Genomic DNA, 23,193 nt, shown 5'->3' with positions numbered 1-23,193 from the left:
GAGCCCCATCAGTCCTATTGCCTGAAAAAACACTCCAAAATCTGTCCACTCATTTGCTCTGAGGAAAAAACCCCAATATTGGTACTGAAAATGCTAATTTTTCCCAAAATGAAAAAGTATCAAGGACTGTTTATATTAGAAATGAGCAGACTGATTCTCTTGACTACATCACCATTTTTATGTGTGCACCATAATATATATATATATATATATATAACCATGCTCCACCATTGCAAGAGTTGAGCATCACCTGGCAAAAAACATCACCCTGAAACCTAAGGGCCTGCACACAGATCAGGAGGCAGCACAATTCTGTGTTACACAGATCCAGTACCCAAAAAAGATGTCTTCTGGTACATTATCACATCATCTTCAGTACCCCCACCTCACAGGCAAAAATCCTGAACAAGGAATGAAGTAGGACAGTTCCAAATTACATATTCTGTACCAGCCCCAGCTTCCTTCCACTGCTGCGTGACACACACGAACCAGGCAGGACAATGGTAAATGTTCAGCTATGTGCTAAGTATTGCAGGTCACTGACCCAAATTGCTCAGGACAAGCTCTAAAATTGTGCTTGTTGCTTCAGACACTCCATGCCTCTGGGGCTTAGGGATGAGGACTCTCCATCCAGCACTTGAGTGTTTTTGTAGGATGAGGTTTGGCTACTGGGGAGCACTGTGAACTTGTAACACAGGAAGAATTAATAAAGTTGACCTCAAACTAGTTTTATGCACTCATTCTGAAACTAAGGTAGCAAACACATGATGCATCATATTTTCCTACCACAGTCTTAACTGTTGTGGTAAATGCAGTAATGAAGAAAGGAGTTGGCTGATGAGCTAACTTCACCTGTCTGCATCCACTTGTTTCTTCAGTATGTACTGCACACCACAGCAATGACATACACAGTGTCTGCATGGCTACCTCAGAACCCAGGCAGAAGGGATTGTAAAGAGACATGTAGTTTAAAATGTCATTAAAGCAATGGCTATAATACAATCACAAGTCACTTGATGCACTGGAGGCTGAATGTTGCTAAGGAAAATTATGTGCCTCCCCCTGCAGATATCCTTATCTACCCACAACAAAGAGTTTAACAACATTTTTATTCAGCACACGTACTAGACCAAAATAAGGTGATCATTATATAGTTTAAAACAAAGACACTTACAAAATTTAATAAGCCTCAACAAACCAAGTGAAAAAAAAGGCTGAGTCTCTACCAGCTACACCTTATACTTAGCCTCCTCTTAGGAAATCTTCTGTTGGAGATGGAAAGACAATCTGCTTCCACCCAGAATGAATGACAGACAGGTGGCTCCTTCTGCAAAACTGATTTTCTTTATTCTGCACAAGTGGGTAATTCAGCTCAAGGGGAATGGGAGGTAAGGAAAATGTTTGAATGTTAGAATAGGCAAACTCCTGCGCTACAAAATCTAGATTAAATTATGCATTATAACAAATTTGTAATAGAGAAATGAATGGCTCCCATCTGGTAGCTCAGCAAATTAACTTGGATCCTGGTTAAGATGACTGCACCAGAGCCCACTTCCAGAAACATAAATATCCAGTGTGCATTTGCAATCCAACCACAGGCTAAAAATATATGACAATTCAGAATGGAAATGTGATTGTGTGCCTACCTTCTTAATAGGAAATAACAGAATCACTCTCTGTAGACACAGCAATCTAGACTCATTCTTCCTGCTACAGAGATGCTGCAAGATGTCTTCACACCAGGAAAGTCTTTCAGCTGCTTTTGATTGTAAAGTCAATGCTGATGTGTTTGGAGCCTGACTCTTTTCCATCATACTCTGCTTCCTCATCTCTTTTTCCATCTCATGCCCCTGGCTGCTTCACTATACGGTCCTCAGCTCTCTGTTTACTTACACCACTTTATTTGGTCCTTATTATTAAGAGTATTCCAGTCCCTTGTTCCCTGACAGGTTTACCTTTGGCCTTCCAGTAAAGCTGAAGTGCTCTTGCTCTCAGTCTGCAGATGGAGAACTCCACCACAGGCAGGAACAAGGCTCAGGACTAAATTTAGCCCAGAAGAGGACAGTCTCTCTGACAGTGGGAGAAGTAGACTAGGAATTTTTAGCAGGACCCTGCTTTAAATGCTCCCTGGTGGTGCCTACCTCCCCCTAGGCTAACAGAGAATGCCTGGGGATATCAGGCTTAGCCTCTGAGCATCATCCCCAGGGACTTCCTTTGAACGCTGCAAAAGGAAGGAAAAGCCATTACATGTTAATGTCATCCATATGGTTTAAGAACTGATGCTGCAAGGGAAGTTTTAGGGTGCTCCCCCAACAGAAGGCATGCATGAAAAAAGGATGTTTCTCTGTGGATGAGAGATGGATGGCCTTCTGTGATCACAGCAGAGAGTTTTAAACTAAAGAAAAACACCTACAGAGAAATAATCAGGAAAATCAGTTAATTCTTACATCTGGTTTTAATAAACAGACAGGGGATTAGTAAATGTGGACAAGAAAGCACATATCCAAACTTAGAAGAACAAAGAGCATATTAATATCAATAGCAGCAGTCAGATAGAATGGTAGATAATTAGCCAGAAATTCACAGAATATGAGTAAGAAACAAGACCAAGCATTAACATACTGGTCCTGGGAGCCAGGGCGATGCAACAGAAAAGTCAGGAAGCAGGAGAAGAAACTCATAAGGACAGGAGTAATAGAGCCTATGGTGCTATAAGGGTCCATGCTACCTGGGAGAAAGAGAAAGAATGGCATGGGCTGCTCTACACCCAACAGTTTGCATGGGAGTGCAGTATAAATTGCAAGGTGCAGATAGCAAGACAGAAGTGTTACCAGGGCTTATCTGTGGGACTGTAACTTCCCAAAATACTCAACTGAAGAAACTACTGTTAACATTAAGAGCTGACCACAGATATTCCTGGAAGCAGGAGACAGCAGCTGTAATCCTCCAGCTGCTGAACTAGAAAAGGGTGATACTAATTTAGACACAGTAAGTAGCTGTAAGGGCTCACAGAAGGTAACTCTGAAGGCGATTGTAATCACTGAGAGGTGGTTTACTTTGAAGTGAAACACAGACATATTTTCATTTTCCTACAAGTTTGAGGAATCAAAGGAGCTCAGCATGGAAGTCAACCAGACTGAAGTACTCAAGGACACACTTCTAAGAATCTTAGAATATTTTTATGAGAAGGATGACTTTTTTTTTTTTAAAAAGAGTTGGTATTGTAACCCCAAGCAAACTGGGGGAGATGTCTATGGAATCATTCTGAACCTAACTGAAGAAACAATCTCCAAAAAAGGTATTTTAGGACTGAGCTGAGTGCTTGTGAGGAACAGAAAGGAAGGGCTGCTCAGCAAAGACAGCTGCGTCACAGAGGTCAGGAAGCAAAGGGGTAAAGAGAAATTGCCAAAGTCAAGATGAATCAGATCATGCAAATAAAATAATGAGTGAAGGCCAAAATGTTCTTCCATGATATGAATTAAAAATAAAGACTAAAGAAAGTGGCAGATGAGCAGCAATTGGCTGATGCATCTTAAAATGAAAGCACAAGAAGGGAGAGGAGCTTTTGTTCTAAGTGCATCAGGAGATGGAAAAAAATAAACTCATAGCACTGACAAAAAAAAACCCTCAAACTATCAAACAGCTTGTAAGTTAAAACTGAAAGCTGGGGTAGTTTCTAGTCAGGGAGGGAGGCAAACAGCCTCTCAGCAGGGTGAGCACCCAAGAGGCAGACCCATTTGTAAGGCATTGCAAGTCTACTCACTGCTTGCTGCAACAGCAGGAGATTGGGCTTTGCAAGCACAGCTTGGACAACTCTGCTATAGTGAATCACACTGACCACCACCAGCTCACAAAGAAATCTAAACAGGATGATGAGAAAGTCACATCATGCATGGAGAAAACTATCTTAAGAAAAAGATTAAACAGCATTAATTGTGAGCTGGAGCTCCATTCCTCTTGGTGCTCTCCTACAGTGTCTGCACACCTATTTTCTGACCTCAGCACATCATTACCCATCTCTGGTCTCCTTCAGCAGGAGCTGCAACACAGACTCACCCACCCTGAGGTCTGGAGGAGGGGAGGGTGTTTGTTTGTAAACACTACTCATCAGATCCAGTTTAGAACAGGCACCAAAGCTTCCACCAAAACAACACTACCTGATGGTGGTGGGAGCAGTCTGTCTCAGGTTTATCTATAATAATTTGGTAGCAAATATGTTAAAAAGAAATCCAAATTTTGCTCTGGACAACCTTAACATAAACACAGATGTCTGCCTGAAGTTCACTCCTGAACTTTGGTGTCCTGACACCACATAGTTTATAAGCACAGCCACAACTGTTTCTTCCTGCATGTGTAATTAAGAACAGGTGATCACCTACCTGGGAAAGGTGGGGTTAAAAAAGCATACAGTATGATTCAGTTTTTAAACCTTGTCTTCCTACAAGTGTCACTATCAGAGCACAGGGTTGCCTTTTAGGGACAAGAAAACATTCCCAACAAGGAGATGCAGTTATTTCCTAGATCAACATCAACTGCTTTCTAATGAGCCCCACCACTTTAGGGGTCTTTCACCTCACTACCAGGCCACAGGTGTGATCTGACTTGTAGCTCCATCGAGCCAGTACCTAATCATAGGCACAGTCATGGGCTTTGTGCCTGAGCTATATTGAAAGTTACAGTCAAAACATGTAGAATTGCCAGAGTAGCAAAACATGCCAGAGTAGCAAACCTATTGTTGTCCAGAATTATTATTTTATTATACTATCATATTAATATCAATTCCATGGCATCAACATTTTTCCAAGTTACTTGTCACTATGCCATACCATAATATTATGACTTGTAACTGTAAAAATATTAAAAATGTACACCTTTACAGAATGTATAGGAACTGGAGTCTTTTCTGTAGTCTTGCCTTTCCTCTCACAAATCATTGCATTTTCAAGTGTTTATCCATCTCCTCAAATTCAGCTCCTTAACTAAGCCCTGGGAACTTCCCCTCCCCCTCCTCTTCCCAATTACTAAGCCAAAAGAAGAGACTTTCTGATAAGAAAAATAGGATGTAAACAGGTATTTCCAGTACATGGACTACTCTAGACAGTAAAATGACGGATGAATATTTTCACATGCTCTGTGTATGATGCCACCAACTCACAAAGAAGAGCACTGGTAACCTCCCATAAACAAAAACCTCTCAAGCATCATTATTCACCCAGATTAAGTATGCATCTAAGTGCACAAATAAATCCATCCAACCCCATGATAATTTAAGGATATGACTCAAATGAAACACAAGATTGAATGTTCTTCTGGCTCAGGGCAGACTTTAAACCCTTTTCATTACATGCTTTTCAGTATGAGACAGAAGAGCAATGCTGAGGCAAAGGCATAGATGGAAAGAGAACTGAGCTACAAATCACAATTTATTTTATTGTCAGTGCCTTATCTCTAAACTAGTCTTGCAGTGAACGAACAGGCTCAAAAATTGTTTCAAAGACACTACTGTGCTGGCTGTCTGCTAGTATATTAATCATTGTTGTCCACTCAGCAACAATAATTGTTCTGGAAGACATTCATATGGCAAAACTGTAAGAGCATATAGTAAGAGTCAAGCTGAATCTAACCCTTCTTCATTGTACATTTGCTTTAGACACCTTAACTCCAGTTACTGGAGAAGCTACAGTTTCTCCAGCAGAGAAAGAACCAACTTGAAGGGAAAAAACCTGCCATGTAGATTAAAGTTTATCGATTACCCAGACAATTCCAGACCAGCAATTTGAGTTCTGACCAAGGAGAAAGAAAGAGATGGTATTTACAGAAATTGCTTCTAATGGGAAAACCTTAAGGTAAGGAAGGAAAACCCAAGAGAAATTAGTATCAATTTTATACATTATAAACAACTGTTTGCTCTTTTGCTTTTATAACTGGATTTCCCTTTGTAACGACAGTCCCTATGCTCTACCTTCCTCCAGAAACACCCATTGCTAGGCCAGGCTGGCCAAAGCTGGGTTATGCTGCAGTAACTATGAGCAGAGCATGTTAAGACTTGCTTGAGGTAATTTTGTCAAGGAACAGCCTTAAGTCCACCAATTTAAGAAAAACAACAATCAGTGTCACCGAGGGACTCTCCCTTTCCCTCCCGCCCTATGATTTGAATCGCACAGTTTAGCACTAAGTTCCATGATAAGGGAGTGTTTTATTTCTACAACAAATCTCAGTGTCCAAATTACATAAGTTAATTTCAGAAAGAGCTCTAATTGCAAGGAAATAACTCGAACAAAAAAACCCAAGCTACTTTTCCCAAGTCTCTTCCTGACAAGACAGTTATGCTGAGGTAATGATGGTGAAGGCTCCCTTGTTGGCTGAGGACCTGGGGAAGCAGCATGGGCCTCTGATCCTTTGAGAAGCTTCCCATAGTTTTCTGCAACAAGAAGAAACTCACTCCTGCAAGGCCAGTCCTCATTATGCTGTTAAAGCTGCATAATACCAAGAGTGCTGAAGCTCCAGCACTTGGGGCAACCAAGAAAACCCAACCACAAATCTGCTGCAGCTGCTAAAAGCCCTCAGCTCTGCAGGTACTGGATTTGTCTTTGTCAGATATGAATTACCTGCAGTTCCTCCATCGTGAGAGAACGGAGCTAAAAAAAGCAGAGTACAAAACAACTATGGTTTAGAGAATCCTCTGAACTGAGCTGTGCATGCACGCAAACAGATTGGTGTTTCACAGACAGGCAGCAATGATAGGAAAGGAATTAAGTAAACAGCCATTTGCCAAATATAACTTTCTAAAATAGTTTGTCAGAAAATGGCAACCTTTGAGGAGTGAAGCAATAGGACATTCTCACAGCATCACGTTTTATTTAGAGAAGATAAATAAGAAAAAAATAAATACATCTTGCAGATGGCCTGTCTCTGAGTGGCCCTGATAAAAGCCTCCACGCCCTTACTTTGAGCCAGCTACATTCCATCTCCAACTGCACAGTCTGCAGAAGCATTAGCAGTAATTAAGAAAAGCCAACTGTAGGGATAAACTGGACCTCTGTAAAAGAAATACACACTGCAATGATACAGATTTTTTTTTTCTTTCACTGTATGACAGAATAACATGGTGCACTCCTTATAAAGACAATTTCCAAGGTCTTCACAAATGTTCTTCCACCCTTGACTCACAGAATCCCAGACATGACCTGCAGCATCACTTATCTGAGAAGCTCTCCAGAATGGTGCCAAGGACTTCATGTATGGCCACCATGTAGATACTACTCTTCCAAATCTCTGAATCAGTGTCCAAAGTGCCACCCCTGGGAATTTGCTGCTCACAAGGACAACTGATCTAGTCCTATACCTCTTGATTCCTAGAATTTCTGCATCCAGCCACCACCCATTTGGACTATACCAGATGTTTTCAGAAGATACCCAAACCTGACTTAAAAGACTCCACAGGATGGAGAAGCCACCATAGTCTGAAACAATTTGCCTCGAACATTGATGTTCTTCCATCGCTGAGCAGGCACATGGCACACAGGCCATTTTTGGGGAAATGTGGGATAAGGGCATTTGATTGTTTCATGTCATCTCTCTCTTCCTACCATGCATAGCTCAGTGCTCACTTGTGCAGCTCAGTGGAAGATTAGATAGCTAGTTCAGGCAGGCAAGGGTAGACCCTTAAGTCGGTTAAGTGATTTGGGGCAGGATGATCATCTGTCTCCACCCTGTCCATAATTAACTGCTACATGACCCCTGCCTGTGCTAGGGCTGACCTCTCCAGGGGCAGCAAGACAGCAGAGGAGCTGAGCTCCTTCCAGCATGATCAGGAGCATCCCTCCTCCTTCAGCTTCCAGGGGTTCTAAGAAAGTTGGCACACTCCATCGATGCTGCTCGAGCCTGCTTATTCCACCTGAAATTCAAATCTTTCAAACTGCAGAGAAATTAAGCAACAAAGCCTTGCAGTACGCTATTAAATCATGTTACAGCTCAGATGGCTGTAAAGAGGATAACAAACTTAAAACAGCCTGCAAATTTCTAAAATTAAATGGGGTTTGGTGTTACAAAGGTCAGCCATCTGTTCAAATGTTCATATCACAGTTAGTTTAACTTTCATTCTTCCACTCTCCTCTCCTGACTCAAGCACACTCCCCAGGAAGGAAATGTGGCTAAAGCCCCCGCAGTGAAACAGCTCTCCTCGTCCACAAAGAACTACCCACAGAAAACACACTTATGGTTAAGACAGATTATAGAAGCACAGGAGAAAAGCAGTGGAAAAAAGTAGTATATTACCCAGGTCTCACAGACCAACCAAATCCTGCAGAGAGACAGGACTGCAGGTGACATTCAGAAGAGAACACATCAGGTTCTGAAAGTTGCGTTCAATGTCCCCAACATGGCAGGAGACATCCAGCCCATCCTTCCCAACCTTTGCTTGGCCTTGCTGGGCTTCTAGAAAAATTAGAAAGCATTGCAACATCCAACTTAGAAATGTCATCTCATGATATGGAGAGCTTCAACGTGAAATACAACTGTTCACCACAAATCTCACATACATTTCCAGTGGAACTGCTTGTTTTTGAAAATAGTAATAATTTTTAAAAAATTAAAATTAGTTTGAAGTTACTCAGCAAGATCAGCTCCAGGCTGAAACTGAGCATGTAGGAAAAAAAGTGATCTCTGAGCTGTGTATGGTATGGAGAGATGACACAAACCAACCAATTTCTGTTGCGCATCTTTCCACAGTCAGGATTATTCTGTCCTCTCCTCTATTCCCTTTAACAAAAGGGAAGGGGTGGGAGGAAGAGAATGACAAAAGATGACAGGTTCTGATCAAGCTGAAGAACAAGGGAAACAGGGAGCCAGAGCCCTAATGTGCTATTTTCAGGAAGCAACCAAGCCTGGGTGGGGAGAGGTTATGCAAGATATGAAAGTGGGAGGCTGAGTACGAGTTGGCCTTCTACAACCCCCAAATGCTCTTGAAATGCCTCTTCAACCAATTGGACAACACACTTTAGCCCACAGGTAGCCCTTGTCTATCTATCAGGATCTCTCTGGCACAAAGAAAAAGGCACTATGTGCATCTTTACAGTCCAGCTCTGGGCTGGGAACCATGGCTTCAAAGGAGACAGTGCAACATCCTGCTTTGCCATGTATCATTTTAAACCAGCAGGAGTTGGAAAAGGTTTTAATAGAGAAATTTAGGTAAAATTTTGTGTATTAGAGACCTTGTGCAGAACTATCTACTGGTAGATAGTTCTAGCAGTAGAACTATCCAGGTCTGGATGGAGAAAAGTGCCTCTGTACTTACATAGAAAATCACCTAGGAACAGGTGTGAATCCTTCATATTGCAGGTGGCCTAATTCAGGGGAATAACAGTGAATGAATTATCTCTAAACATTGCCCTTCATTATTTGCTAACACCTTCAGCTTAAAGCCTATCAAACACTTAGCAGCCTAACCTTTTCCATGAGTGTAAAAGCAGTGCTACAGCACTGAAACAAAATATTTTCCTGTGTTTTTAAATTCAATAGGACCTGTATTATTTGAGGCCTCAGGGAATCTGGTTTACTGCAAAACTGTTTAGGCAGCTTCCATTAGTGTAAAAGCCCATTTTTGTTTAATGACTGCAGTTTTACATTCTCTCATTGCCACACACATCATAACTGCCATCCCAAAAACCTTCAATTTATGAAAGCATCCAGCAGCATCATTGTACTCAGAGGTCTGATAACATCCCCATTATTAGATCTCTTCTTGCGGGTTTTGACTTGGATTTAGGCATAACAAACCCTAGATTCTGCATGAGTGCTGTCACAAAGGTGGATGCTGCTCCACTGCCTCAGGGTGCTTAGGGATCCAGGAGGAACCATGGTCACACCACTGGCCAGGCATCTCACACAGCACAGGGGGCTGGAGGGAGAAGGATGCTTGAGATCCAATGAGAAATAAAAGCCAACTTCCATATTTGTTTAGCTAGGAAAAGACAGAAAGAGTCACTTGCCATCAGAGCAAGGGATGGAGAGCATGGTAAAGGCCCAGTGTTCTACTAGGTCATGCTTTACCCAGGGTGCTGAGAAAGCAAGTGGCTGGAAGGGAATGCAATGCAGAGCTGGTAAATGTCTGGAAACAACCAAAGAACCAAACAACCTGGAAAGCTAAACCCCTTTCCCTAGAGACCCAGCTTATGATCTTTAAAAGCATACTGACTCAAGAGGACAATCTGAAGCACTCAAGAAATTCAGCATTTGGCACCTTCCTGCTTTGAAATGTCTTGAGTAGGTGCTATCCTCTCTCAATCCTCCATTCAGTGGCCATTTTCATTGTGCAGGAAAATTAATCTCCCACCACCATTAGCGTGCTAAGGAGCTGAGTTTGTCAAATATATTTAGTTAAACAAAAAGCCCAAGCCAAAAAAAAAAAAAAAAAAAAAAAAAAAAGCTTTTCTCAAATTTGAAACACTTAAGAAGCATATGCAAATTCAGGGAAGGTACTCCTGGTACAATTTGAAACCAATCTGCTCAAGCTTGAGAGCCTCAAGTTTCTATTTATATACTCTTGTATTAACATATCTATTGTGCTTCTTGTTACAGTGTTAAAATATTTCATCATAATTCAGAGAGAAGGCATTTTAACCTAGAAAAAGACTTAAAAACAAACTGCCTCAATAATTCCAATAGAAATTATCAGAACTAGGTAATTAACTACTCTGACATTAACGCAGTAATGGTACCAAACAATGAGACATGATACACACTCTTAATGATATATGCCTTAATACTAACATGCCATGGAATAATCTATTGATGCCAAATCCTTAAAATTAAATTTGTCCCACAAATTACAAAAATTAACATTTTTCCTAAATAACTTTTTAACTGAAGAAATGTCAAATTCCATTCCCCTTGAAATTCCATGAAGACCAAATGTTATTTTTAATTTGAAATCAAAATTCTGTAGCTGAAGCTACTTCAGTTTTACTGTAGCAGACCCACCGTAGCTAAAGCTATTTCAGTTTTACTGCAGCAGATCCACTGCATTTTGTGGCCATGCTCTATTTGCTGATGAAATCTGTCATGACAATTAATGTTGAAGCTTCAGGTTGTCATGTCACACAGACAGAGAGTGAGCACCTACCAAAGAAAATCAAAGAAAATCTCTCCCACCCCTCCCTGCACCAAAGTAAGTGAGATACCACCTGGAATCTACAGCCCAGTCCTCTTCCAGCTCCCCAGCCCTGTCTGCATGAGAAGAGGCAAAGAGAGGAGAGCTGAGTTGCAAGGGACTTGCAATGCCCATCCAGTCCAACTGCAGATCCTGATGCTTCATCCCAAACAGCAGCAACAAGGGTCTGACAGCCACATCTGCTTCCCCTAGCAATGCAAGTATCTCTCTGGGAGGGACAATTGGTATTTTCTAGTAACCCAAGGGCAGTATCTATAAATACCGAATGCCTACAGAGAAGGAAACAAAACTCTGTGGCTTAGCTCAAACTCTCTTTGCTCACACAAAAAACAGCTTGCACCCCACCAACACCACTGATGCTTCACTGGAACTTTGTTAGAATGCCATGCAGAAAATTTTCCCTGCCTTCAAGCCTGGCTATTGTGAAGCCCACTGTGCATCCCACATCAAAATTATTAATGTATTTCATTATGGTAAAATTGACAATTGACATTCATCTACTCTAAATGGTGTAACAGGGATCAGACTTGACCAGCTGATTTCCATACCTAACATACCAGCATGTGGTCAGCAGGGAATGGGACTGGAAAGCTTCGCAAGACACCAGCTGAAGTACTGCACTGGCAAACTTACAGCATCTTTTCACTCCTTCCAATGAACATGCTGAATCGTGAAGCATCCAGCCACTACCACTGTCTCTTTTTCTGTGTTAGGCAGAAATCAAGCAGCTATTGAAAGTTATTCTGCATTCTTGATAATTAAAGAGAAAAAGCTGTAAAAATTCCCATAATTAAATGTCTGCTTCATTTCAAATGAAGGCCTGAAGGAGATGGAAATGCTCACTCATTTTTTAGCACTCTCCATCTCTGTTCATACTTGCACAACTGAGGACCATACTTGAAACAGCCATGGCTACTCACAGCAGTGTTTCCCAGGGCTTGCACGCTGTGTTCTCACCTGGTGCCTTTGGCTACCATGAGCCAAGCAGACCAATTAAGCTGCTTGACAGCTGGGCTGCCCTGGGATCCAGAGCCCAGGAGGATACCTGCAGGCACATGGACACCAGCACTGAATGGCCCCACCACCATCACACATTGCCTTGCCCTCCAAATATCAACAAAGGCCAGCAAGATGCCCAGAAACTCCCCAAAAGGGGCAGTGCTGCATGTCCTGGAGTAGCCCCCCATCCCAGCAAATCCTGGAGGTGAGAAGTCCAGGGGTGGACAATATCCTTCCTACTGTTCTCCCCTGAAATGGGGCTGCATCCAAACTGCCTATGAGAAACAATTCCTGACCCAGTACAGCATTTCCAGGTCATTCCCAAAGCACCAAAGCGATGTCATGAAACCATTATTCCATCCACAACTAGAACCAAACCAGGCTGACTGCAAACCCTGAGACAAGTCAGAAAGGAAACATATTTTGGTCATATTTTTCCCATTTCAGAGAAAATAATGCCTCACTTCTCATCACATTCCCTTTTCAAGATTTTGGAATTTTTTTTTTCCCTTTTCCCTCTGGAATCCCAACAGCTGGCAGGCTGTCCAACCCACAGGGATCCCACTGGACAAAGGAGCTGTTGGTGGATAGCTCTGATTGCACCCCTCAGGGCACCAAGCTGCTGCACAATAAGGACAGGAGCAAGGAAAAGGTCTCCATACCAAATTACCATAGGTTTTTTAATTAAGAATGATGGGGCCTGATATAAAAGGTGGAGCTGGTATGACATCCATAGGAGGGCTCATCTGCTTGAATTAGACAACCCCATGAGGGCGCAGATGGATGAAACCAACTGCATCCCCTCAGTGGCTGCCCAGGTAATTCCAGGGAGCATCCCCAAACTCACTCACCTTCTTACACCAAAGCTTCTCTCAGTGGGCACCAAGTCCCTGACCATAAGCCAAGCCATCCTCTTACTTTGTTCCAAGCCTGGCAGCCACATCAAAATTAAAAAGTTAACGACTCACTATAGAGGAGTGAAAAAAGTGTTGAGCTCATGACTAATCTTTGCAGCTCTTGCCATGGACAGGATTTGTACAGCCATGTTGATTTTTTATAAAAATAGTAAATCGTATTACCCCCATGCTGCAAGACCAAAGATTCACAATGATACCTTAATACAGCTTAAACAAAAATAGCACTACCTGAGTCAATCTGAGCATGATAATGCTTTGTAATCCCACACTATTACAGGATGAACAGTTGTATAGCAGCAAATCAACATGAGATACTTGCATTAGGAGAGACTCCTTTCCCACACTATATAGCAACATCTATACAAAATGCAGAAGGCAGGTGGTGTTTGTAGAAGACAAGAACACACAATGGGGAGCACAGCACTCTTCTAGAATAATCCAAACCTGGTACCCCACTATCTTCCCACTTAGAGACCTTGGCTAATAACTTACATTTCTATAAGTGAAGCCTTTACATTTTCCCTATCTCAATGAAGAAAAACCTTGAAGTTTTGAAAGCTTTGAAAAATGGGAAATCCCAAAGCCTGTGTGTACTCGGGCAGAAGATTCGTTTACAAAACCAAACACAGATGAGCAGCAGTGTTGCACACTCATTTTGGTTTTTTTTCTTAATATCCTTGAATGAGCAAACAGTATGTGGGAAGCAAACAAGCAACACAACATAGAATAGTCTCAACACTGAAAATACTAATAAAATCTATTTATGGTAAAAATGTAGAAGACAGACTCAAAAAGCAATTTTTAAAGGTGGTAAGAAAGAAAAATGCAAAGTTTGATTAGTGACACATTAAATTGTAATAAATTCTTCTTAATTGCTTTGTTACATAAGCCACTCACACAAAGTAGTTCATTTGCTCTTGTGCTTCTCATTTGTTCTTTTTTAAGGCACATTTTCCAATTAATTGCACCTTTTTTTTTCTCCACTGAGGTATAGTCTTACGTATAGCAGACACCTGGCCCTTGCAGCTTCCTCCAGAGAGTTTTATCAGACTGCAGGGGAGAAAAGGTGACAACACTGAAAGGTCTCTCTTTCCCCAACAGGATCTGAACCCCAAACCAGGGGGTCTCCCAAAGATGCAGTGCAGAGGATACCCAGGAAAAGAGGAAACAAGCCTCAAATTCATCCTTGCTTTGCCTGTTCCCTTCTCCTCCTCCCTAGTGCTCAGTTCAGCCCTGCTGCTGGTTTTCCTTCTCACAGAGCCCACATGCTCACAGAGAGGGTGACCCCACAGGGCCCTGGATATGGGGACACAGGTGGCTGTGGGGAAGGCAGGCAGGGGCAGTAGAGGAGGAGTTGTGCCAGAAGGCACCGGGACTCGGGGATGAAGAAACTCCAGTGATGGAGGATGTCCTAGCAATGGAGAAGGTTCCAGAGCCAAGACAAGGGAAGGTGCCCACAGCCTTTCTCTATGCACAGAATTATTTCCAACAAAACCCCCAGTCCAACAGGAAGAGCATCCAATGATTTCAGTGTTAAGCCACACACAGGTAGGTGGTCCTGAGGCATCTCCAGGAACCAAACTCTCCAAATCTTCATGTGACCATCTCTCTCTCAAAGGTTCAGTTTAGCTTGCACTTTCAAACTAAAATTTTTCTGAAAGCCAATTTGGTAGGACAGATCTGTTAGTCCTTGGCAGTGAAAAGTTTCACTTCAAAACTCAAGTCCTGGATGTTGCCAGTGCTGGACCAGAGAAGTGAGGAGATTCATTTCAGCCGCAGAGCTCCACTCCCCTAAAAGCAACAGGCAGTCTCTGCTGTTGTTCACACCATTTCATGGACTGTCCTCTGCCTCTCACAGCTGTGGGCACATGCACCACTCTGAAACAGAGCAGAGCCTATGGTGGTGACCCTGCTGCAGCCCCACCACCTGAGATAGAGATGTACATCACATCTCCAACCTCCAAGGACTGAGATGTCCTCACACTCACATCACACCTCCAACCTCCTCACCTAAGTGTCCCAGCAGCACCTTGAAACATGCTGAGGGAGGAGGGATCCCAGCATGGATGCAGGCTCAGCCATCCTCCTGGGGTGGCCCCATCACGGGTGCATCTCCCATCGCGTGTCAGGATCCTCAGCCTCCACTGCTCAGAGCTGCTTATGTGCTTACAGGTAGAAACACAGGTAAGCAGCTTGCTCCATCAGAGCCTATGGTACCCTGTCAGGAGAGCACCCAAGTGCCTACTTCCCCCTGCCCTGGCTGGCATCCTCACCTCCAGATGTGTTCAGCTGGACTTAAGCATGAGCTACTTCTAGGCACTTTCATATTATTTTCTCTCATGATGCTATAATGCTACTCTGAAGCCACCCACGTGCCACTGGCCACACATTACACTTTGGAAAATGCCCAGCTTGGCTCAGCACTGGTCTGCCCTCAACCAACACAGCCAGCATAAGGCTCCATACAGAAACTGTTATACCCTGGAGATGTACCTTTTTACAGATCACCTACATTCCCAAATTGGAATAAAGGATACACCTGAATTTTAGAAGGCAACAAGGGATATAGACCATTAAAGTAGTAAAAATGCAATGTATAAGCACCTGACACCTCTAAATTCTGCTTGCAGAAGTTCAGCAGGAACCCGAGTTCCCTGAAAGAACCCAGGACAGTCACGCTTTTGAAAGCACTACCCAAAGGGACTACCCAGGAGAAAAAAAAATCAAAACAAAATATTAAATCTGTCAAGCGCAGAGTTTTAACAAGTTTTTTACTTACAACCTATTCAGGTGTTACCTGTAAGAACAAGGATACAAACTCCAGTTCTAAGTACAATTTCACCTGACAGTTGAAAACTGCCCAGCCTTCACACACACAGTGTTACAGTCATCAACCCCATAACACCCCTCTGCCCTCAGGAAAAGAGTTTGATTCATCTTTTAAGATCTCAAAAAGATCAACTGATGAGTCAGGTCCCAGTATAGCAATTATCAGTACAAGCAGCATGCAGGTTTATAATACAGATCCAATGGCAGCTGCAGGGCTGGGGAAGAGGAGGGGTTCATAAGCTATTACTCACAAGAGCATTTTGGCAAAGGGCACACAGGATCAATAATCTGGCCCTTTGGACTCATGGTTTGTGCACAGAAGCCTTCGTCAGAAAAACTATCTGGGGTTCAATTAGTTCCACATATAGAGAAAACACAGGTAATGTGTATTAAGTAGGGGAGGTTTTTATTGTAAAAGATGTAAATAATGACAAATACCTTTAAGAGGCATTTTAAAAAGACCATTATAGATGTTAAATAAGCATTTTCTGATTAAAATTAACACATAGGTGTCCACAAGGTGGGCACAAGCACAGTACATTGAAGTACAGCACAGTACAAGTACAACCACATTAAACCCCAGTGTCCTCCCTTAACCCAAAAAGCAACAATTGTTGATGGCTACATTTCAACTGTAGGGACACTTCAAATCAATCTGTGACCATCTGTATCAAAAAGCATCTTATCTATGAAAAAGATATTGATTTGGAATATGGAGAAGACCATCAGAGGTTTAAGATATCCAACTGTAGTTCATAAGTCAGTCTGAACACAGAAGAGCTCCCATAGCTCATACCTTGTACACTAGGGTGTGTACATAGCTCATACCTTGTACTAAACTTCCTGGACAATTAATGGGTAATGATATAATCTGGCTAATTTAGAATGAAATCTAGAATTGAAAGTGGAAACAGGGTATGTATTTCTCAAGAAACAACAAAACCAAACACCAGCTACAGAGCAGAGGCCCTGTTAGCATTTGCCAGAAGAGATGGGATGCACCAGAGGGAAAAAAATTGCACTGATTTACATCAGCTCTGCAGCCACAAGACCACAACATTGGCATTCCTTAGCAATCTCATTCTCCTGCAGCTCTTTACGAATTTAATGTTTCAGTTGCTTACAAATAAGGTCTTAATGAAATGCACACAACTCAAATAGACGGAAGTTTTGGGCGCAGGTGGGACAAGATCAGTCACTCACAGCAGGGATTAGAGTGAGAGACTGCAGGTCATGTAACCCTCTGGAAGTTACTCTCCTCTGGATTAACACAGAAGATCAGAACAGAAGGGAAAACCCAAAGGTTGCTCTCTGACACAGAAAACACTTTGCCCCACGAGGCAGTGTAGGCTTTTAGTAAAACAGAGTGTAATTTGTACAGACTTTGTGTAAACTAAAATTTTTAAAATGTAATGTTTATTTCTCTAACCAAGTCTCAGAAAATTCATTCTGGTGCAAAGGTAAATCTTAACATTTTGATGCCAACCCCCTACTCAAAGATTAGCCTTGCCAGCTCTAAAATTAAAGTGTGCCACAAGCTTAAACACAAGTTTCTGCACCATATGCAAAACAAAACCCAACAGTTTTCTTTTTTATTACTAATTTAATTTTTCTATTACTGATTTAGAGAGAGTCTTGAAAGGAGCAGGCTCAGGAAAGTACTCACCGCCTATCTTGGAACCTCTTCAGAGAAAATCCACGGGGCTCGACTGCCTGGAGAAGACACAAACCAAAAATGCTTTACATTACAGCCTTCCCACTTTTTGGCCTCCCCTGTAAAAAAATAATTTTCCCAGCTGAAAAAGAAATCAGAATTAGTCTAAACACATAAAAGCTCTGCTCCAGTTCTTAACCCTGCACTGAGAAACAATTTTGTTGCCTGCATTTGTGTTTTATTATTTTTCCTCAAATACATATTTCTCTCAAACTCAAACAGTAAGTTCTTATGACAATCAAAAATCAACTGAAGCCACCCTTTCTACTTTAAATTTTTTCCATAAAACTAATCTTTAAAAATAATCAAGTATGAAGTTTAGACTCAGAAGGTTTGCTTGGTCTACACCTCCAAATATTAGTATGCCAAGATCTAAAAACAGAAAAAGAAACAAAACATGAAGGAGCCAATTTCATGTTTTCTGCAGCACTACTCTCAATGGCTACAAATCACTTCTCCTCCCATTGAGCATGCTTCTGGAGAAAGCAGAATATAATAATTTGCATCCCCCTTCAGCATCTGCCAGCTGGGAATCCTGAGGTTCATCAGCACTTATGGAGTCACAGAAGAGAGCACCAGGAGAGAGCTCACCTGGTCCTTCAATTCCTAATCTCTTGAAATCTGTGGATTAGAAAATCAATAACAAGTGACTAGCTCTGATTCTCACCCTCCCCCAGAGCCTTCCAGTGTACCCCCAGCAGTAAGGCCAGGCATGGTTGGGAAGCATTCATCTTCTCCAGCCCCATTGCACCAACTTCCTTCCATCCAGACTCTTGTCTGACTCATTAACCCCACAAATTCTGCAAACAAAATCCCACTGGCTTTGGGAAGCTACTCCAAGGCATCTCCAGCCCACCCTTAAATACATATATGGTTTGCCAAGTGCAAAACCCCTGCCATGGTGATCCCAGACAGGACCAAGCCTCCCAACAGTCTCCTTCAATACTTCACCATCCCCACAAGTAGGAGTTTATTCCTTTCATGATACCATTCACAGTTACTACTGCTTGCTATAACCCTCACAGCCATGGGGCAGAGGTTTCATACTTCTCCCCCTGCAGCTGTCTTCCAGACACTGCAAACACATTGTACCAGTCCTTTGCCTTCTCTCCAGACAAAATATAGAGCATGGTTAACACACCTATACTGAACCATCCATAAGGCAAAAGTTTCACTAAAATGTGTTTTCCCTAGCTTCCTTCAGAGAACACCAATACAGTGCCAAAGCCTTAACTAGGACTGAAGTGCATCAAATCTTCTTCTGTCCACAAGATCTATTAGCCTGCTGCAGAAGGAAATTAGGATGTGATTTGTTCCTGACTAAACCATTCTGTTACTCAAAAGCATCCAGAAGATGCCTAGGTGGGAAATCTTTTATTAACTTCCAGGAAAATACTGTAATAAAAGTCATAATAAAAGTAAGATTGATTGTACTGTAATTCCATTTTCTCATTTTTAGAAAATTTAGCACTGATTTTTTTTTTCATTGTTATGGAAACCTCACAAATTCTCCATGAGCTTTCAGAAATAACCACCCAGAAGAAAGTGAAAAGAACCAAATTCAAGCAGGCAGCTGAAATCTAGCTCCTACAAATCCTGAGAATGAGACAAATGTCATGGAAGTGTGGTCAGGGCATCTCAGAATCACAGAATCAGCCAGGTTGGAAAGGACCTCGGAGATCATCAAGTCCAACCCTTAATTCAGTATCCCCTGTGGTTACCAGACCATGGCACCGAGTGCCACATTCAGTCTCTTTTTAAAAACCTCCAGGGACAGAGAATCCACCACCCCCCTGGGCAGCCCATTCTAATGCCTATCCCAATCTCACCCTGCCATGGGGTCACCAGCCACTCCCTGCAGGTTTCCCCTGAACACTGGTGGTGCTGGTTGACCACCTTTTAATGAAGATTAACCTTGCCACATGCCTTCTCCCAGCATCTGGGGGTGTGTTTTAAATAATGCTTTCCCTAAGGCCCAGAGAATGTGGAAGAAAAAATAAAGAAAAAGATAAAAACCCTAAATGATTCTTTTCCTATTTAATCCTGGCATCTTCCCTTATCAGTACAGATGTTAACTACATCAGTCTTCTCCTCACAGGAACGCAGATTGAAGATTTCTATTATTCTTGAGCTCCCTGGACAGGCACCCGCAAGTGTTACAACCTGGCAGCAACACAAGCATTTAAACAAGTCATTTTAGCTTCAACACCTTTTTAGGAAGAAAATCTATTTTATACAGGGATAGATGTTATCTCTAAGCCACCAACCTGATGAAACCCAGTATGAAGGCAAAGTAAGGACTGAACCTGGTCAATGGCAAAATAGGAAACACAACCCAGCAGCTCTTCCGATTTCTCTGCTGTACTGGAGTACAAAATTGTTGTGCCTTCCCCATTCAACAAACCTTATAGGCTAGTGCAAGATTATTTAGCCATATTTGTATATTTGAAATAAATGACAATTCACAATTCTGGCACCCCAAAAGACTTCTGGAAAAAAAAAAAAAAAAAAAAAAAAAAAAAAGAGAAAGAAAAAAGGCTACTTAAATTCTTTTAATCATACAACAGCTTTGCTCCAACATGATGGAGCAGAGAGTAACCGGACAGCACACGTTAATTTCCATGTTAACAGCACATGAAGTATTTAAATCTACTGCCAGTTAAAAATACAGTATAATTGAATTAGCAGAAGCAACTTGTGGCAGAAATTCAATTACAAGGCAGAATTAAAGGAAGAGATGTCAGTAACTTCTGGAGGCCAGGCAGGAAGAGGCAAGTGCATCAATCTACTATTTTCAGAGCTGTTAGCAAAAACCTTAAGGAGAATGCTCCAAAGAATCATTTGTAAGGATCCTCCTTATAAAAACAGATTCATTGACAGACCAGACACCCCAAAGTGACAAATATTTTTTTTCAGACCATGCTTTGATGTAGCTGCCAGGGATTAAACTACCTCATTACCAGTAAGGCATCACCCACCCCTGTCTCCCAGGTAGGCACTGCAGCTCTGCTACGTCATGAAGCATTCTTGGACCTGACTTAGCCTGCACCAAAACTGTTACAGACATTTTTATTTTTCTTTTTTTTTGTTGTTTTCCAATGTGATTTTAAACCCATTCCTCTGCTTTGAGTCACAGACACTATATATTAAGTAGATTTACAGAGAAGCCTCAAGTGTCGTGGTTACTTTAATCGCCACTATTTTACCCTGCCCTGTTTTAGCCTCCTTTGGCTGATACCATCCTTGATCAATACTGATGCAGATTACTGATACGGCTTTCCCATACCTCCAACTTTCACAACTATACTTTTATTAATGCTGCTTCATTTGTGGATGGTATGACCTGCCTGCAAACACCACACATGGGAGTGGAGGTAACTCCCAGCACTATAGGAAATCTCTGCACTCCTTTACTTGTGATTTGTTTTCCAACTAGACTGCTATTTTATAAAAATGTGCAGGGTGCAGGGTTTTTGGGGGGTTTTTTGGGTTTTTTTTGTTTTTTCCTCTTCAGATGCAAAGTGGTGAGGGCTTGTAGGCCATACAGTTTTGCAATTCCCTCTACATGTGGGTAACAATAGTCCATGGGCAGCCAAGAAACAAAGTGTCCTGTCACTTGCTACACAGCTGGACTAGATGATCCTTTTAAGTCCCTTCCAATTGAACTATTTTACACTATTCTAATTTTCTTCCATTCCCTCCCAGTCAGCCAGGTCATCACTCACTGCTGCACCCCACCTTTGGTTGCTGTGCTTCTGCACATACTCGTGGATGCACCAGGCTGTGTGTGTACCTGTGCCAGTACTCATGCCAGCTAAAAACTGCCCTTGAGTCTTCCTTTCTCCATAGCACAGTCTCTTCCTACTCACCTCTCACTCCTTTTATCCCCCTCACCTTTCAATCCAAATCCATAAGACACCATGCTCAGAACACACACAGCACCTCTGAGAGGTCCCACCTTGACATTTAATTCAACCACAGTGCAAGGAAACTCACAGAATTTCACTCTCCAGGTTTGTTTTCTTTAAGGCCCTGACATCCCAGAGGAGTCTGTCAGGTTACCCTGTCCATCAAAGAAGAGTTTCTACCCAAGCTCACTTCCAACCTGCCCAACTCCCAGGGATCACTAACACTGCTCAGCATGGCTCAGAGAGCCCAAATATCAGCCCAGCACAGGTTCACCTCTCTCAGCTTCCAAGCAATTTTTCTAGCCTATACTGAGCTGCAGGATGTTACAACTAGATTTAGATGCTAACATAAAAGCTAATTCAAGTGCTCTCTTCAATACCCTGCTTTGGCTTCGGTGTAGATACACCTCAGGCTGTGCATCCCTTGAGAGTCTGGCACTGCTGAGAGAGATTTCTGTAGTGTCAGCAGAACAAACTGCTGCCTCTCCTTTCTCTGCCTGGGATACTGCTAGGCACCTCTCCCCTTACAGCTGCACCAAAGAAAAGTGCTTGCAACACCCTCAGAAATTTAATGAGATCCAACCACTGCAATGGGGAACTGATGTGTGGAAACCATGACCCCCCCCCCAGGAACATTTCAGGAGGCATGTGGTTATGTCAGAGCTTGAACATCGCTCCCCTGAGCCCCGAGCCATCAGCAGAGCCACAAGTGCATCAACTCTGCTAGCAGAAGGACCTATGTCCTAAACCTCCTTCCAGCTGTCAGCACCACCATAATAGCAGTGACTCTCAACTCTAACTATCAAACTGGACATATGTAGCACAGAAACTATCACAGCCACACAGCCCAGAAACTCTCAATGAAAGTTCCTAACAGTCTCTGTAGCAAAAGCATGAAGGAAACTTCTAAAACCTTGCAGAAGCATGAAGGACACACCAAGCACTGACACTATCAGGAAACAGCAACAGGGAGGAGTTCAAAACATTCCTCAGCGGCTGAATTTGCTTATTTGGAGCACCTCCTGCACCCACTGACTGAGCACACTGAACAGGCTCCCAGGCTACTTTGATTTCTCATGCTGTAAAGCAGCCTGCATTTTCAGGAGGTGTCCAACTTCTGCCAACTCTCTGTCTTCAGGCTTTTTCTCTCTGCAGTTTATTTGGATAACTTTCCAACATAAATTTTTGCAACCCAAAGCTTGTTGCTGGTATCTACACTGGTATCTACACCAGCTTACAAAGTTGCCCTGACATTGCCTGGGGAATTGAACCTGTAATGGAGGCGAAATGCAAAGCCAAGTGCACTTCTCAGCAGAGAATGCAGAACAAAGAATCATGGATATTGTACCATTAAAAATAAAAAACAAAACAAGAAGAATGGTGCGGTTGGTGTTGAGGAATGATGATCTAATCTCTGCACTGGCAGGAGGCTGTTTTCCTTTGGTTTTGATGGCACTCAGGCCTATCTGGTAAGTGAACAAGTCCAGAGAGCATGACATGGTGCATACCTGGGTGTGTAAGTGTAAACTTAACAAGTGAGTAAGAGACCTACATCTGCCTGTAAGACTGACTTGTGCTCATACCCAGGCTGGAACATCCCACCTTAGCTGTGAGACACCAGATTTAGGCTCACCAGAATCACAGAAATCCTGTCAA

At 42.4% G+C, this 23,193-nt stretch overlaps 1 protein-coding gene across 2 annotated transcripts in view; it reads right to left on the bottom strand.

The window, feature by feature from the left end:
• Positions 1 to 23,193, bottom strand: part of HPCAL1 (hippocalcin like 1) — a 65,930-nt gene that overhangs the window by 31,742 nt on the left and 10,995 nt on the right. Inside the window, exon 2 of one of the 2 annotated variants that reach the window (XM_030448250.1) lies at positions 17,582 to 17,628. The exons of the other annotated variant lie outside the window; for it this stretch is intronic. The gene's annotated coding sequence lies outside the window, so the exon portion shown is untranslated. The remainder of the gene's footprint in view (positions 1 to 17,581; positions 17,629 to 23,193) is intronic. 2 annotated transcript variants of the gene reach the window in all.

Source organism: Calypte anna, chromosome 3 (genome assembly GCF_003957555.1).
Source record: "Calypte anna isolate BGI_N300 chromosome 3, bCalAnn1_v1.p, whole genome shotgun sequence".
Taxonomy (NCBI): domain Eukaryota; kingdom Metazoa; phylum Chordata; class Aves; order Apodiformes; family Trochilidae; genus Calypte; species Calypte anna.
This window is presented reverse-complemented; position numbering and strand designations above follow the sequence as displayed.